This window comes from Erpetoichthys calabaricus, chromosome 5, assembly GCF_900747795.2.
Source record: "Erpetoichthys calabaricus chromosome 5, fErpCal1.3, whole genome shotgun sequence".
NCBI lineage: Eukaryota > Metazoa > Chordata > Cladistia > Polypteriformes > Polypteridae > Erpetoichthys > Erpetoichthys calabaricus.
The window spans coordinates 4,419,279-4,436,205 of NC_041398.2; the positions used below are offsets into that span (position 1 = coordinate 4,419,279).

General features: G+C 40.1%; 3 protein-coding genes across 5 annotated transcripts in view; 2 read left to right on the top strand and 1 right to left on the bottom strand.

Annotated features, from left to right (window-relative positions):
• LOC114642076 (tripartite motif-containing protein 16-like) overlaps positions 1-16,927 on the top strand; it is a 920,397-nt gene that overhangs the window by 572,121 nt on the left and 331,349 nt on the right. The window lies entirely within an intron of this gene.
• Positions 1-16,927, top strand: part of LOC114652513 (tripartite motif-containing protein 16-like) — a 231,388-nt gene that overhangs the window by 94,608 nt on the left and 119,853 nt on the right. The gene's annotated exons all lie outside the window — the stretch shown is intronic.
• The window catches only part of LOC114652550 (E3 ubiquitin/ISG15 ligase TRIM25-like), a 487,506-nt gene that overhangs the window by 953 nt on the left and 469,626 nt on the right, over positions 1-16,927 (bottom strand). The window lies entirely within an intron of this gene.

Genomic DNA, 16,927 nt, shown 5'->3' on the forward strand with positions numbered 1-16,927 from the left:
AACATGAAGCCATTTGGAGGTGGTCTTGTAGTCTTCACCTTGACCTGCTCAGCTGTGACCTTCGTCCTTTCCTCTTCTTCTCTTGTCCACGTTCAGTGTGAGGCACACAATGACATATCACAGCTAAGTGAGGACTTTACTGAGTGACCAAAGACCCCTGAGATTCTCATTAGAGGGCCGATTCTTATCCAATGATGTCTTTTAACATCTAAGGTCTCCCAATATTTCCTTCTGTTATTTTCATTTAGTTTTATTCTTACAATATGTTAAGTTATGAATCAAAATCAAAGTGTCTGCTCTATGGAGAACAGAATGGCCAAGTACTTTAGTCAGCTTTAACTTATTTCACAGAGAAGCTGGGATTCTTTTATAAAACAGTCCTTTTGTCTTCATCTTTACACACATAGACTGTATATGTAGATATTAATGGAGTGGACATTGTGTTTTTATGTGAAGCACACTGAGCTGCTTTCATTGTGTGCCTTATGCTGTGTGTGCATACTTAATTCTTATCAGTATTACAAAGGAATGACTGAAATAAAAAAGAAACAGAAAGAAGAAAAGGAAAACAGCAGAAAGTGAAATGAAAAAATGAGACAAAGGATAAAGAACAATAGAGGTATGACTGGAGTGACAGGAGGACCTGGCGTAGTCGGCAGGATTTCGTTTTTATTTTCTGTGAGTCCACTTGACACTTAAGAGACTCAAGTCCAACAGACTGTTTTGGTGCCTTCCTGTCCTGAATCTCAATATCCCATAACGCACCAGTCACAGGACCCCCATCACTTTGAGCTCATCAGTCCCACCACACTCACATAATGCTTTCATATCATAAGCCTGGCCTGAGATATTAAAAGTGAAATGATGATAAACTCCATGAATTGACAGACTCACATTGTAAAAACTCCTTTCTTCTCTGAGGTTCAGGAGGCCGTAGGATGAAGATTGGAGCTTCACGACCTGAAAATACAAAGAAAAGAGAAGAATGGAGAATGTTAAGGTGGAGTTTTATAATGTCACATTCTTAGACACTTATTACAAACGCAGTGCAGTTAAAATAAAGCAACAAAACATGCTGATCAAGTCTGCACACAGAGCCCACCGGTGTGTGGATGATGCAGTGAGTTTTATTTACTAACAATTTGACGAGCCACAGACACATGTGAGGGTCTTCTCTGTGGACTTGACCTCTGCTTTAGATACCAACATCTCAGAGCTCCATGATAAGAAACTGACCGAGTTCAGCCTGCCCAGTCCAATCCACCATTGGATCTCAGACTTTCTTCCAGGTAGTAAACAGTGTCGGTGCAGTTGGGCGCACACACGTCTGACCTGTTAACCCTCGTCACCTCACTTTCTGTTTTCCTCTGCTGTGTTGTCAGATGGCCACAGATCAGCAGATCTGTTCATGACAGACATTGTTAGGTTCCATTTATGTTCATCAGTGCAGAACTGCTTTAGCTTACTGTGTGTTTAAACAAATCTGTACCACACTTTATAAACCTCCACAGATTCAGGTCAGGTCAGGTCAGGTCAGGTTGGGGGGCATGCACTGGTACCGCTCGTTGCTGCACCCATCACACGATGAAGCAGCTTGGGATCCTGGCTGGCAACCCCTCAGGCAGAGACACTGTCCAGTCCCAACCTCTGGAAATGACCCTCTATCTATGGCATCCTGGTGTTACGTGGGCGTCCCCTTGGTCTGGTCCAAGGGTCACCCCTGGGGAATCGCGCCACATGGCTGTAGTGCCGTAACTGACGCTCCCTCACAGTGTAGGTCATGTGCCTCATTCAAAGTCAGACCAGTGGTACCCAAGGATTCCCTGAAGAGTCACAGTATACTTTGTAGTAACAAACGATAAATTTGGCACATTGTTTAAGACATCTACTCTGTGCAGGGCAGAAATAATTTACTCCTCAAATGTACACAGACCTCTGAGTATTTAACTTTTTATTGACCGTATCACAGTTCCAGAGGGTCACAAGTTTACAGACACAGAGTTAAATAAAAATACATCTTGCTCTTAAAAACTTGGGTTTTGGTTGCCGGAATTTTTAAAGCTTTTTTCCCTTTAGAAGGGATTTTTGCTTTTTGTTTTGATTTTTTTTCACCTACACAAGAGCAAAAGTAGCTGAGTGTTTGGAGGTGCGTTTGGAAAAGTTACTTGTACTTGTACGTTTTCTTTTTTCTTGTTATGTATATTTGAACTAGCATCAAGGAGGTAGAAAGCAGCAGTAACTGATATCACCATCGGCAAGTACATAACTGTGTTTTTGTAACAGCAATTACTTATTTTAAAAGAAAAGAAATAAAGGCTGTGGCTGACTTGAATGCAGTAAAGGTGAAGGCTCAGTGGTGCGCAGGTCAGCGGCCATCGTTAAGACCCCCGATCAGGCACAAGGGGCAGTAAGAGCAGATAAGGTAGTAAAGTTTAATTTATTTCTTTATTTTAGGTTGAACAGTTCTTAGCAGTCCAGAGGTTGAACAGTTAAGCAGGCAACAACGTAAAGGATCATTAATACAGTGGAATACAAACCATGCGAGTGGAGAGCTTTTAGGTAAGGAATAAGAGTAGCACAAAGTTAGAAGAACAGACAGAGAAAAGTAAAGTTCACCTCCTAGAAGGACAAACAGCAGGCAGATGAGAGGGAGAACAGTAGAGCAGCTTAAGGGGACAGAAGGTGTAAAAGAGCTCTAGCAGTTCTTAGTGTTACCATTTAAAATAAATCATTTAATTTTATGAAAAGAAAAAAAAAGTTAAGGCAGTTTTACTTTTCCTAAATCAAATTTTAATAATGAGGCCAGTGCAATGCAAGTCCTGTTGGATGTTGGACTTTTTAGATGATGTTTTGGAAGAGCCAGTTGTTTATGAAGGCCACATCTGCAGGAGATGGTAACTGATCCAACACCTCGAACTCAGGGTCACTGAACTGGCCTGCGTTGTAGTAGACAATTGGCGGACTTGGCCCAGGTGTCCTTTAGAGAGATAGTGTGCAACCCTAAAGTGGCACGGGAGGAGATTCCAGACCAGACAGGTAGAAATATGTGGGTCACAAGCACAAGGCGTAAGGTAAAGGGTGCACTCTGTCAAGGGGCATCAATCCCAGAATTAGAAGAGTCAAACCATTATCACGTCCTTAGTCATCGAGTGTCTAACAGATTGAAGCAATATTCAATAAACAGAGGAAACAAAAGCACAAAAAACTGATGGCTGTAAGACCTAACATGTCTGATGAGCAAAAGCAACAGGAGCACAAAGTAAGAGGGAGGTAAGAGCGAGCATGTCGGATGAACAGAGCTTGATAAATGTGCGACATGATCAGAACAGATGGACTTACTGTTGTACCAGTAGCCTGTTTTAATGAGCGGCTATCTCACTCTGCTAGGAAGAGATATATTGTGAACAATAGGGGGCACTCCAGCTCCCCAAACACCCAACACAAACAGGCACAGACAGGCACGGTTTTACTGTGGAAAAACTCTTCTTTTATAAGGGTTTCCCACCATTACAACCACAAGTACACTAAGATCAATACTGTCTCTCTCTGCCTCTCACTGCCCCCTCCATTCATCTTGAAAGATTTGTCCTCCTTCCTCCCAACTATGGCCACCTGATGGAATTTAGAGAGTCCCTTTTTATTTTATCTGCCCCAGAAGTGGTCTGTCAGCACTTCTAAGTAAGGCGGAAACCCCATGACATAGGGATTCCCCAGTTATACACTTCTCCCTGGCATCCTCCATGGGACCCAACAAGGCTGTCCCCTGGGACTACAATACCCAGCATGCCCTGTAGACCCCCCCATGTGGAAATCTGATCCCGGGCTCACTTCCATCTAGTGTCCTGGGGGGTATAAAGACCTGTGCAGTTTGTCTCCCCCGTCCTTCTATCCTTAGGGTGTCCTGACCAGGTAAAGACACCGGCCGTCCTTCACAATATTAAGAATTCTGAATAAAAGCAGCTGCTTACTATGAGACTGTGATATCACTCAGCTCGTCATTGCAAACAGCACTATAAAAATTACTAATAGAGAAAATGGATAAATCTTAATGAACGTGCACCTCACTGTCCTTGTTATTGTCACTCTGCTCCTCCTAATGGACTTTAACAATGAACACAACATGATCAGACGCTGTACCTGATAAAGTCAAAGACAGGATGTCCCAATGGCTGATCTTCTCCAGACGAATTTTCAGACATGACAGCTCTTTTAGCAGGTCCTCAGAAGAAAAGTCAGCCGTGACAGTGAAGCTGAGTGAGTCTTCATCAGCAGGAAGGACACAGTCTGCATCAGGAGAGAAGAGGGGACGAGGAGAAATTAAAAGTAACATTAATAAGAAGGACCTCCTCTCAAGTAAGGATCAGCAGGTTGAACAGAGAGTTTGGGTTTAGATAGATTACTTTCATTCATTTATTGCTTATTTATAGGAGAATATTTCATTACTAGCCAACCCGGAATCAGGCCGCTTTTTTAATGATTTTTAAGCACAGGGAAAAAATTAACATTTGAAAATTCCGTAATTTAATAAACCACCAAGAAAGTAACATTGTAACAATGCATGGTATGAACCAACATACAATTGTCAGTGACTGAAAACTGGAGGACCGCCGTCGCGCCTTCTCCTCCCGCTCGGGCTCATCGGGCGTGGAGGACAGAACGGGAGGAGAGGGGAAGGACGCCCATTCCACCCTCTCCGTCATGCTAGTCTGCTGATTTCTCGTTCAGTATGCACTGCCTGCTCATGTGCCTACCCCCAACTCGTCACCTGAGTCGTTTTCGTCTTTGCACAGTCTACACGCACCTGTGAGTCACGTTGACTGTTCATTTTCCAAACAGCGCCTCATTCGGTTTTGTCTCTGGTACAGTCCAAATGCAACTCTGCGCCACGTAGACTTTTCATTGTTCTTTGCGATTCTGGCTGCTTTTCTATATATAATCCACCAAGTCACACGACCATGGAAGTAGCGAGGGGGTGGGGGGGGGGGGTGTACAAAGGGGAGGGACGTAATCAGTGTGAGCGTATGACCCGCCCTTACTGGGAATTCCTCGTTCGTGGGGAACAATTGCAAGCCCCGGTTTCCAGCACGAATGGGGTTCAACGGCTTACCCACGCTTCTCTGCGCTGGGTAGACACACGTTGATCCATTCAGTGTAGCGCGCGTGCAGTTCCCTGATGCAGGAATCTGTATAACATTGAAAGAAGTATTGTTTCCATGAAATACATTTGAAGCGGTAGCCATGGAGGGCAAATGAACAGTCAACGTGGGTCACAGTGAGGGTGGACGCGGGCCAGGGAATAAGGAGTGTTGGTGGGCGGGGAAACGTCTTCTGTGTTCCTGCAGGACCATCTAAGAAGATGCATGTTTGTCGCGGATGCGAATTGCTGTATGTAGCGTGTAAAACAGTTTGCGATGGTGCATGCGGTCGTGCGTCGTAACCGAAAAGTCAACGTGGCTCAGAGGTGCATGTGGACTGTAGCCCAGACAAACATAAATGACGGCGTGTTTTCCGAGGTGTCTCGTCCGAGTTGGTGGGCATGGATCTGCGAGTTGTCGTCGTATGCAATGGTCTTAGAGTTGGTGGGCGTGGCTGTCTTGCGTGCTTTCCATGGGTGGCTACTTGTCGGCGGTGCATGCTTTCCATGGGTGGCTGCCTGCTTTCCATGGGTGGCTACTTGTCGGCGGCTTAGTGAATTATATATATAGATATTGGACCATAAGACGTCAGGTGCCTTGACTTTCAAAAAGATGTTCTAGCAGGAGTCCATAAGAGGCGAGTCATCAGACTGTAGATAAGTGGACTGAGGGGGGCAGCGGAGAGGCAGGTGAAGAACTGACTTAGCAGACAAAACAAGGCATTGGGCTCTTTAATGTACTTAGATGAAGTTAGTAACATAGATAGATAGATAGATAGATAGATAGATAGATAGATAGATAGATAGATAGATAGATAGATAGATAGATAGATAGATAGATAGATAGATAGATAGATAGATAGATAGATAGATAGATAGATAGATAGATAGATAGATAGATAGAATTAAAAAAATATTCTTCATAAAGTACTATTCCAAATACACAGACACTCTTTTCAGCCAAACAAGGCATACCAAAGCAAACAAAGTTTTCAAACAGAATCCAAAGAGAGTTGTTGGAAAACAAAGCACAGGCTGAAAAATCCAGAAAATCTCAAAAGCATAAGGCACAGCCAAAAGAACACAAGAACTCAACAAACTCGCAGAGCACATTCACAATGAAACTGTGGGAGACCCTCAGGGTTTATAGGGTGAAAGGGAAGCTCCTGGCAGTGATTGGCAGATGGTCCACCTCTTGGTGAGCCACACACAAAACACATGCAATGCAACACAGGTAGCTTATTGGCAGGATCAAATACAAAGAATAATGCAGATACTCAACAAAATCAACATTAACATAAATAAATAAACAAAAAAGACATGAAACAAGACTTTGAACACCATGCCAGCTGAAAAATGTCAAGGTCAGCAGATGAGCATAAAACCATAAATTAAAACTGAAGGTTGTCTCTCCTTCACTTCTACTTCTTCAACTGTCACCTCTGTGTCTGGATTGGACTACAAAGTCTTGAGTGACACATTGTGCCCGCCTACTTTCTTTGAACTAAAGACATACCCCACTGGTCTGGACTGGCTGTGTTTACTAGATGGCGCTGGTCTGTTTAATGTGAATCTGCACTAAATAAATTAGGGTGGATAAGTTTGGTCTGTCTGGGCACAGAAATGTGTATGAAGAGTTCTGACTCTGCTGGATGAGACCTTTCTCATAAATGAATCCTGGAAGAACTGGGCATCAGGGAGTGTGCTACCTTGGACAGGCTGCCAGCTCATTACAAGGTCAGACCCACACTAGCAATCACAATGAGCCAATTTGGTGTTTCTGCCATTTAACCACACTGAAATATGAGGCTGTGGGGGAAGATCTGGAATAACTGGAAGAAAGTGTATGGCTTGTCAGAAGGGCTTGGGAACCTTTTGTGCGCTCATCACAGTTCTGTAATCTGCCCTGTAGAACACACTTGTGGGACCACATCAGGAATATTGTGTGTTAGAGAAATGAGAAAACAGCAGAAAAGAAAGTCAACAAGAAGAAGAAGAGACCAGACTGGACTGTGGAGTTTGAGCTGTGAGGAAATTGCGAAGGATTTGAATATTATCAGTTAAAGGACATGAGGAGGTGACATGACAAGAGTGTTTAAAGATATGAAGGAAGCTTGTGTCTTCTTTCGTCAGATGGCTTCATTTAAAATGAAACTTATTAAGAATACATTTCATACAAATTTGCTTCTTCAAACAAAGAACTGCAGATTTACCTACCTCTCAGGTAATACTACTTCTACTAGTACTACTACTACTACTACTACTAATAATAATCATAATTTATTTATTTATTTATAGGTACCTTTCAAGGCACACAAGGACTCCTTACAGAATACATTCAAAGCAACACGAACAATATAAAATTAATAAAATTTGACAGAACAATAAAACCAGAATAAATGCAATAATAAAATTAAATTCAACTTTTTAAAAAGATGTGCTTTAAGGTGAGATTTAAAGATAGAAAGAGAGTCAATATAACAAATATCTTGTGCAGAGAGTTCCAGAGGCGAGGGGCCACTCGGCTGAAATCTCTAAACCTTATGGTAGTCAGCTGAGCAGGAGGTATAATAAGATAAATAGAGGAAGAAGATCTAAGGATATGGGAAGGGATGGAGATGTGAGGAAGATCAGAAAGATAAGGAGGTCCAAGGTTATGGAGGGTCTTGTAAGTAATTAGCATAATCTTAAAATCAATGTGATATTTAATAGGGAGCCAGTGAAGCTGCTGAAGGACTGGAGTGATGTGTTCAGTGGAAGGTGTTCTGGTAATAATTCTGAATTCTGAACATACTGAAGTTGTAAAGGAGTTTGTGAGGAAGACCAGAGACGGGACAGACTTACAATAATCAATATGAATTGTGACCAGAGCATGAACGAGAATAGCAGTGCTGGTAGCTGAAAGAGATGAGCTAAAACAGCTGAGATGGAAATATGCTGACCGAGTTATAATATTAATATGCGCCTCAGATTTTAAGGTGCTATCAAGAACAACATCCAAGTTCTTAACCTGGGAGTAAGAAGAGTTTAGAGAATTATCAATAGTCAATGAAATATTATCACATTTGTCCAAACAGATTTAGTTCCTACCAACAGAACCTCTGTTTTATCACTATTTAATTTAATAAAATTAGCAGACAGCCATGATTTAACTTCCTGCAGACAGTTAGAGAAGGAAGAAGGTGGAAGAGTGAAATCAGGCTTAATAGACAGATAGAGCTGGGGGTCGTCAGCATAACAGTGAAAATGAATACCACATTTCCTAAAGATACAACCAAGGGGCAGAAAATAAATAATAAATAGAAGGGGGCCCAAGACAGAGCCCTGGGGAACACCACTAACAACTGGGCAAACTTGGGATCTGATATTGTTTATTTGTACAAACTGTGTATGATCTGAGAGATAAGATTTGAACCAGGCATGTGAAGTGCCAATAATGACATTCGATTTTAATCTGTCAAGGAGAATATCATGAGATATCGTATCGAAGGCAGGGCTCAGATCAAGGAGCACAAATGTGGTCAACAGCCCTGAGACAGCTGCCATCAGCAGGTCATTGGTGATTTTAACCAGGGCTCTCTCTGTACTGTGAAATGGACGAAAGCCACACTGAAATTGTTCAAACAAATGATTGTCAGTAAGGTGAGAGTCAACCTGGACAGCAACAGTTTTTCAAGTGTTTTTTAAAGGGAAGGTAAATTTGAGATTCGACGATAATTATTTAGATTGTAGTGATCCGCACCAGACTTTGTGAGAATTGGAGTTATCACAGCTGTTTTACGAGATAAAGGAACAAGACCAGAGATAAGAGAAGAATGTGTGATGTTAGTTATTAGAGAGGAAAGAGAAATCAGTAGGAACTGGAGCCAGCTGGCAGGTAGAGAGGGCTTGGAATTTCTAATAATATCAGATATTTCAACCACAGTTGGGAGTTTAAAAATAGTAAAACAAGAAGAAGAAGGGGATCATAAAATGTTCCATGTACAGAGTTTCAAAAGAAGTCAGCTGCTGGTAGATATTTCCAATTTTCATATTAAAAAAGATCATAAAAGAGTTACATTGATCAGTACAGTAAAACTGAGGTGGGAGGCTGTCAGGCGGCCATAGGATGTTGTTTGAAGGTCGCAGATAAAGGCAGGAACTTTGAGAGTTTTACATAAATTGTGGAAATATTAGGCAAACATGAAATTGGGCTGAATGACCTGTTACTTGCCATTTGTACAAACTTCTCAGATCCTTTGAATTTGATTCTAAAGTTTCTCAGGTCCCACACACCCCAGTCTGATCAGACTCCCTATGAAGTGTCACTCTCACCTGTAGGAAGTGGAGATGGTCCTTGGTCTCTGAAAGCTCCTTCAGCTCAGCTTCTCTCCTCTTCAGCTCCTCAATCTCCTTCTCCAGTTGCTCCATGACCCCTTCAACCTTCTTCATTTCTCTCTTTTCTTGTTTTCTGATCCTCTCAGTCAGTTTCTTGTGGGCTTCCTCAATGCACCGTATCAGATCAGTGAAGCTCTTCTCATGTTCCTTCATCACTCTTTCCACAGAGATCTGGTTGGATAGGAGAAAAATATAAAATTGAGTCACCAAATAAAAAAAAAAAAAAAAAAAAAAAAAAACAGTCCTAAGAAACTTTGTTTGGTATTCTGATGTAGTGTGTTTCCTTAAGAGGCACTAGCTCTTTGGAAATACGTTCTTTTTAAATTGCGGCGTTTTAAGTAACCGAAAAATATAGAGATATGATATAAAAGCCGATATCTCTCCCATAGTGATACGGCGGAACAAGAATCACATAAGAGAAATAAACTTAGCTTTCTTTACTGACGGTTTATGTGGCATTACTGATGGGAAGCTTATGACAAACCTTATCAAGGTGGGAATCTTGATCTACGCAGTCTGCCATCTTTCGTCGATGCGCTGAAAGAATTTTTCGGACAGATGACATAATCTTCCGTCCATCAGTTTCAAAGTGTCCTGGCAGCAGTCTAAGCCTTATATACTGGTTTCTCCACGTGCAGACTCTCTCTCTGGTCTCCAAACAAGGACAGGAAAGGACTCAACCCCACCTCCAAAAATACAGGAATAGTACAATGCCTACCCTCACAGTCCTCGTTTCTCCAAACTGCTAGACTAGAGGTTTCTAAATGCAGCCTAGCCCCTGTGTACCATACTTGGTCTGCTTTTATGAATTAATCCGTAAAACAATGTGCACAGAGACAGTGACATTAAAATTAATATTATAACAAACTTATTATAACATAGTGATAGATAATTTGAATTAGGATAAGGGCCGTAGCAGACCCTTGGTACTCTGGGTAGCAGCATCTTCTTAAGGCACCTGAAAGACCGTACGGAAAATGCCGTCTTAATATGGGGTTCTGTATGATCAATGAGAGTCATTGGCAGGACAGCTCTATTGTCCTGTGAGGACTCTGGTAGTGTTACAGAGGTGTGTCTTTAAAAGAGCATCTCCTGGTCATCCAGGGATTGAGAGTTAAGAAGTAAAGAGAAGAAGAAGAATAATTGCCATTGTGGAGAAAACCTGCTCTGTTGTAATTTAATTACATTAATGGTGTCTTTGCAGGTCTATCAGACCATTTTCTTCTACTATTTAATATAGAAATAATGATAGAAAACACTCATGAGAAGCATATTGTTAAAAAACGCTTCTTTGTCTCATCAGCAGCTTTAAAACTTACAAACATTCTAACCAATCAGTCCGTTTATAGTGCCAACTATAATAGCGAGGATAATGTAAATAGTAAGGTGGAAAGATTTAACACTAAAGTGAGAGCTGCTGTTGACATAGTTGCACCTGAAAAGACAGTTAAAAAATTTTCTAGCATTGTTATACCATGGAAGACCCAAAGAGTGTCTGATTTAAAGAGAGCATGCCGTAGAGCTGAGTGTAAATGGAGGAAGACTAAACTAACTATCCACTATGAAATATTAAAAGTTAAAATAACAGAATACAATAACACAGTCCGTCTTGAGAGGCGCTGCTATTTCTCTAAGATTATAAATAACAATGCTAGTAATCCCAGAGTCTTATTCTCGACGATTGATCGTCTGTTAAACCCAGGTAACTCAAAGGAATGCCTCCAAAGTACTTCCAGTAAAACCTGTGAGGCTATTGCTGTATTTTTCAATCAAAAAATTAATGATATTAGAAATAACATAGTATATCTCCCCAACACTGAGGATCCTCCTAAACCCCAGTACCCCATAATAAACAAATCAAATTCTTTCACCAGGATAGATTTACCTGATTTACATAAAATAATTTCTCAAATGAAACCCTCCACCTGCGTCCTTGACCCAATACCAACAAGTTTTTTCAAAGAAGTATCGTGCGTGCTAATTGATAATGTTCTTGACATAGTAAACTCGTCATTAGATACGGGGGTCTTCCCAGACTGTCTTAAGACTGCTATAGTTAAACCCCTACTTAAGAAAAATAATCTTGACCCGTCTGCTCTTGAAAATTTTAGACCCATCTCTAACCTGCCTTTCTTAAGTAAAATTCTAGAGAAGGCCGTCATTATGCAGCTAAATGACCACCTCAATAAACCTGCTATTCTTGATAAATTTCAGTCAGGTTTTAGAACAAATCACAGCACAGAAACTGCACTCATTAAAGTAGTAAATGACTTGCGGGTAAATGCAGACAGAGGCCATTTATCTGTTCTCATCCTCCTAGATCTGAGTGCTGCATTTGACACCACTGATCAAAATATTCTTAGAAATCACCTTAGTCAATGGGTGGGCATCTCTGGCAGTGTCTTAAATTGGTTTGAATCCTACCTGGCAGGGAGAAAATTCTTTGTTAGTTGTGGTAATTACAACTCAAAGACACATGATATCTCTATATGGTGTTCCACAAGGCTCTATCCTGGGTCCGCTGCTCTTCTGAATCTACATTCTTCTGTTAGGTCAGATTATCTCAGGGCACAACGTAAACTACCACAGCTATGCTGATGACACACAGCTGTATTTATCAATTGCACCTGATGACCCCGATTCTCTTGATTCACTAGCACATCGTCTTACTTGTATTTCTGAATGGATGAATAGCAATTTTCTAAAGCTAAATAAAGAGAAAACTGAAATTTTAGTGATTGGCAATAATGGATACAATGAGGCTATTAGAAACAAACTGGATTAATTAGGATTAAAAGTCAAGACGGAGATAAAAAGCTTAGGGGTAACTGTTGACTGTAACCTGAATTTTAAATCACATATTCGTCCGACCACTTGGACAGCATTTTTTCACTTAAGAAACATAGCAAAAGTTAGATCTCTTATATCGTTGAAAGATGCTGAGAAATTAGTTTACATGTTTGTTTTCAGTCAACTAGATTACTGTAACGCAATCCTCTCAGGACAACCCAAAAAAGACATAAATCGTTTGCAACTAATGCAGAATGCAGCTGCTAGAATCCTAACTAGGAAAAGAAAATCTGAGCATATTTCTCCAGTTTTGATGTCACTACACTGGTTACCTATGTCATTCAGAATTGACATTAAAATTCTGCTTATCTATACTAATAAAAGGCAAAGCCCTCACTGACTCACTGACTGACTGACTGACTGACTGACTGACTCACTCATCACTAATTCTCCAACTTCCCGTGTAGGTAGAAGTCTGAAATTTGGCAGGCTCATTCCTTACAGCTTACTTACAAAAGTTAGGCAGGTTTTATTTCGAAATTCTACGCGTAATGGTCATAACTGGAACCTGTTTGACTGACTCACTCATCACTAATTCTCCAACTTCCCATGTAGGTAGAAGGCTGAAATTTGGCAGGCTCATTCCTTACAGCTTACTTACAAAAGTTAGGCAGGTTTCATTTCGAAATTCTACGTGTAATGGTCATAACTGGAACCTGTTTTTTGTCCATATACTCTAATGGAGGAGGCGGAGTCACGTATCGCATCATCACGTATTACGCCTCCTACGTAATCACGTGAACTGAAAACGAGGAAGAGATTTACAGCACAAGTCAAACGCGGGAACGAAGGTAAATGACGTTAATTGTTGACTGTCTTTTAATACTGTGTACTTGTTGAGTGTCTTTTAATACTGCGTAAGCATACATATTAACACATGTGCAATTAAACATGTGCATTTATGGGGTGATTTCTCAGGCTTAAAAGCTTGCCTTTTATTAAAAAGGTAAATGCAAACTCTTTTCATTCTGAAGGGCACAAACCACGTTAGATTTCAGCCGTTAAACGCGCAAAAATGTCAGTACACCAGATAAATAAGCGCAACATATTATCAGTTGTATTGTATGCTTACAATACATATAGAAATGTGTTAATCGTTAACTAATATTATGGGATGGTGTTTTTCGACTTGCGCCTTGATTTAAACGATTGCATGTCTTGGTGGGTTTGCGTAGCTTATTGTCAATATCTTTACACCTCTTTTTAAGACTTAATTTAAAAAGGTTTTCTTTTCTTCTTAATTCAAATTTAAAAGCAATACTTCACCGCTGCGAAGCCCCTCTAGTGCTGACGTCCGACGTTCGATTACCGTAAGCGAGTGCAGTGAGTGTGTACGCCTGATGAGCCAAGAATAAGGGGGAAACAGGTGTCGCGTACTTTTTGCATTATTTGACAGTAAACTATTTTCATCCATTCTATGATCTGCCTCTCACAACTGAAGGCACCGTGGCTGATGTTACCTGACTTGCTGGCCAACCATAAGTGTTACCTGGTAGGTAACCACCCACTCACTTCACTCCAAAACGGGAATCGAACCTCGGACGTCAGCGCTAGAGGCGAAGCCCCTAAAATTGCGCCACGGCGTGTGGTTCGTTTATTTGACAGCATGTAGATCGGGGTAATTACATTCACGGCATTCGTAGTCTGATTCACAATCTGATTGTATGGGTGGTTACCTACCAGGTAACGCTTGTGGTTAGCCAGCAAGTCAGCTCGAAGTGATCACTCGAGTGAAGGCAGCTTCACAAAAAAACAGATCCTTAACAAACTGTTATTGGTATATTTTCCCTCAATTTTAAAAGGTTTTCTTTTCTTCTTAATAAAAATTTAAAAGCAGTACTTCACCGGTGCGAAGCGCGGGGATTTGAGTGACTGACGCATACAGACATATTCATGAGTGCAGGTACTTCGGAAAGAAAGCACCGTGTAAACCTAAACTTTAAATTAAGTTCATAGACCTACAAAAGGTTGCCATTGATTTGAGGCAAGATTGCTTTTCTCATGTACAACTATACGTTGCATTCTTAACAGTAAGCTTGCACGGCTTGGTCATATTACAACCTGAGTGCTGAACTGACAACATCGTATACAAACAGAACTATAACAATCGTAATAAACAAACAAAAAAAAAAAAGCGAAGAACCCTTGGATTTAATAAAAAGGCTCTTTCCTTGGCGAAGCAAGGAAAAAGGAAGACCTTATATGGCGTTTATTTATAAAACAGTGGAAAAGCTGTGTTAAGGCTGCTTCACAAAAAAACAGATCCTTAACAAATTGCTATTGGGATATTTTCCCTCAATTTAAAAAGCTTTTCTTCTTCATAAAAATTAAAAAGCAGTACTTCGCGGGGATTTAGATATATATATATATATATATATATATATATATATATACATATATATATATATATATATATATATATATATATATATATATATATATATATATATATATATATATATAGATATAGATATAGATATAGATATATATAGATATACATATATAGATATAGATATATATTCATATATATAGATATAGATATATATATATATATATGTATGTATGTCTATATATATATATATATGTAAGCTTATAAGTACTGCCTTACTTCTTTTTAAGAAAGGAAGATATAATGATACTTGATTTAAACGATTCCACGTCTTCCTGGGTTTGCATAGCTTATTGTCAATATCTTTACACCTCTTTTTAACACTTATTTACTGAAACGGGCTTTCACAAAAAAGTTAGGGCTTTGCTACAGGATACACCCTCCACAAGTTAAGGAAGTAAAAGGTATATATTTCTGTTTTATTTAAACCTTTAAAGTTTGTATGCATAGCCCCATTTGGCTGTTTTAGTTTTTTTTTTTTTCTTTCTTCAGTAATATTTAATCTCCTTAAAGAAAAACAACATACGCATTTTACTTTTTTTGTATCTCTTTAGTAATATTTTAGTGTAAAAGGATAACCAGTATTTAAACCATTTATGTTACTTTATAAAGTTATTTTACATAATGTTGAAAAATTAATAAGAAAGCTACATAATTTGGCAGCTGCTGCTTTAATTTTCAATGAAATGAAAAAAGCTCTCCAAGAGAAAACCTCAATGAAGAAGAAACAGTTTGCAAATATATATATATATATGTGTATATATAGATATGTGTATATATATATGTATATATGAATGGAAGAGAAGGTCTGTGATACGGTTTGCATATTTGCAGTTGGAGATCCACAAAGGGAGAAAAAACGAATCACGTATCATAAAATAGTTTTATTCCTGAGCTTTCAACCCCTGTCAGGGGTCTTCATCAGAGGATAATGCTTAGACTTACAAGAATCAAAGGCAATATATAGCAACACATTCAGTGGGGGGTGGGTGGAGGTGACTAAGTCCGTATGATCAAAGGGGGGGGGGGGGGGGGGTGTATCATTAAATTAAAGTGCATATGTCCTTCTTAAGTTGGCATATGCTGGGTTTATGTCCAAGTGTCTGTTGATGGCATTTTCATCTGATAGCCAAGACTCGGCCAACTCTCTGGCGCTTTTTGTACTGGCCTTAAATTTTACTTTCACGTTGTCCCAGTTGAATGTGTGTCCTGTTGATTTAGTATGTGCATATATCAAAGATAGTGCGTCCTTTCTTCTGACGGCGTTGTGATGTTCCTGTACACGTGTTGAGATTTTTTTTGACGTTTGTCCTATGTATACCGCTGAGCAAGAATTGCATGGAATACTATAAACTGCGTTTCGTGTTTCGGCTGTCGATTTCTTGTTTTTAGCATTAAACAGGACCGTGCGCAGATTGTTGGTGGGTTTATGTGCTATTTTGATGCCCCACTTGGTCAGGGTGCGTGCCGTGCCTTCTGACACATTATGGTGGTACGGGAGTGAATGCCAGGTGGGGTGGGGGTTCTGATTTACGTCGCTTGTATGCTGATTCCTTTGGCGCCTGCTGTGTAGACTCCGATTAATGAATGATTTTGAGTATCCGTTCGAGGTGAAAAGTTGAAACAGATAGCGTCTCTCATTAATTTTTGTTTCCTTGGTATTACAATGCGTGTGGACTCGTTTAAATAGGGTTTTCACGCAGCTCCGTTTATGAGATACCGGGTGATTGCTGGCGTAGTGTAGAATCTTGTCTGCGTGGCTTTGTTTACGGTAAACACTTGTGGTCAAGGTGGCGTCACTATTTCTTTTGATGTAAATGTCCAGGAAATTGATGTGTCGATTATTTTCTTTTTCCATTGTGAACTGGATTGCAGGGAATATTGTGTTAATATGATTGAAGAATTCATTCAGCTGGTTCTTTCTTAATATGACGAATGTGTCGTCTACATAGCGTATCCAAATTTTGGGTGTAATCTGGGATAAAGCTATGTTTTCAAATCGTTGCATTACCAGTTCAGCTAGGAGTCCCGATAACGGTGATCCCATCGGCATGCCTTCTTTCTGTGTGTAATACTTGCCGTTGAAATGAAAGTGCGTTTTTTTGGCAAAGTGATATTAGGTGCATTAAGTCTTTGATGGACAGTTTGGTTCTTGTCTCTATGGTGGGGTCACTATC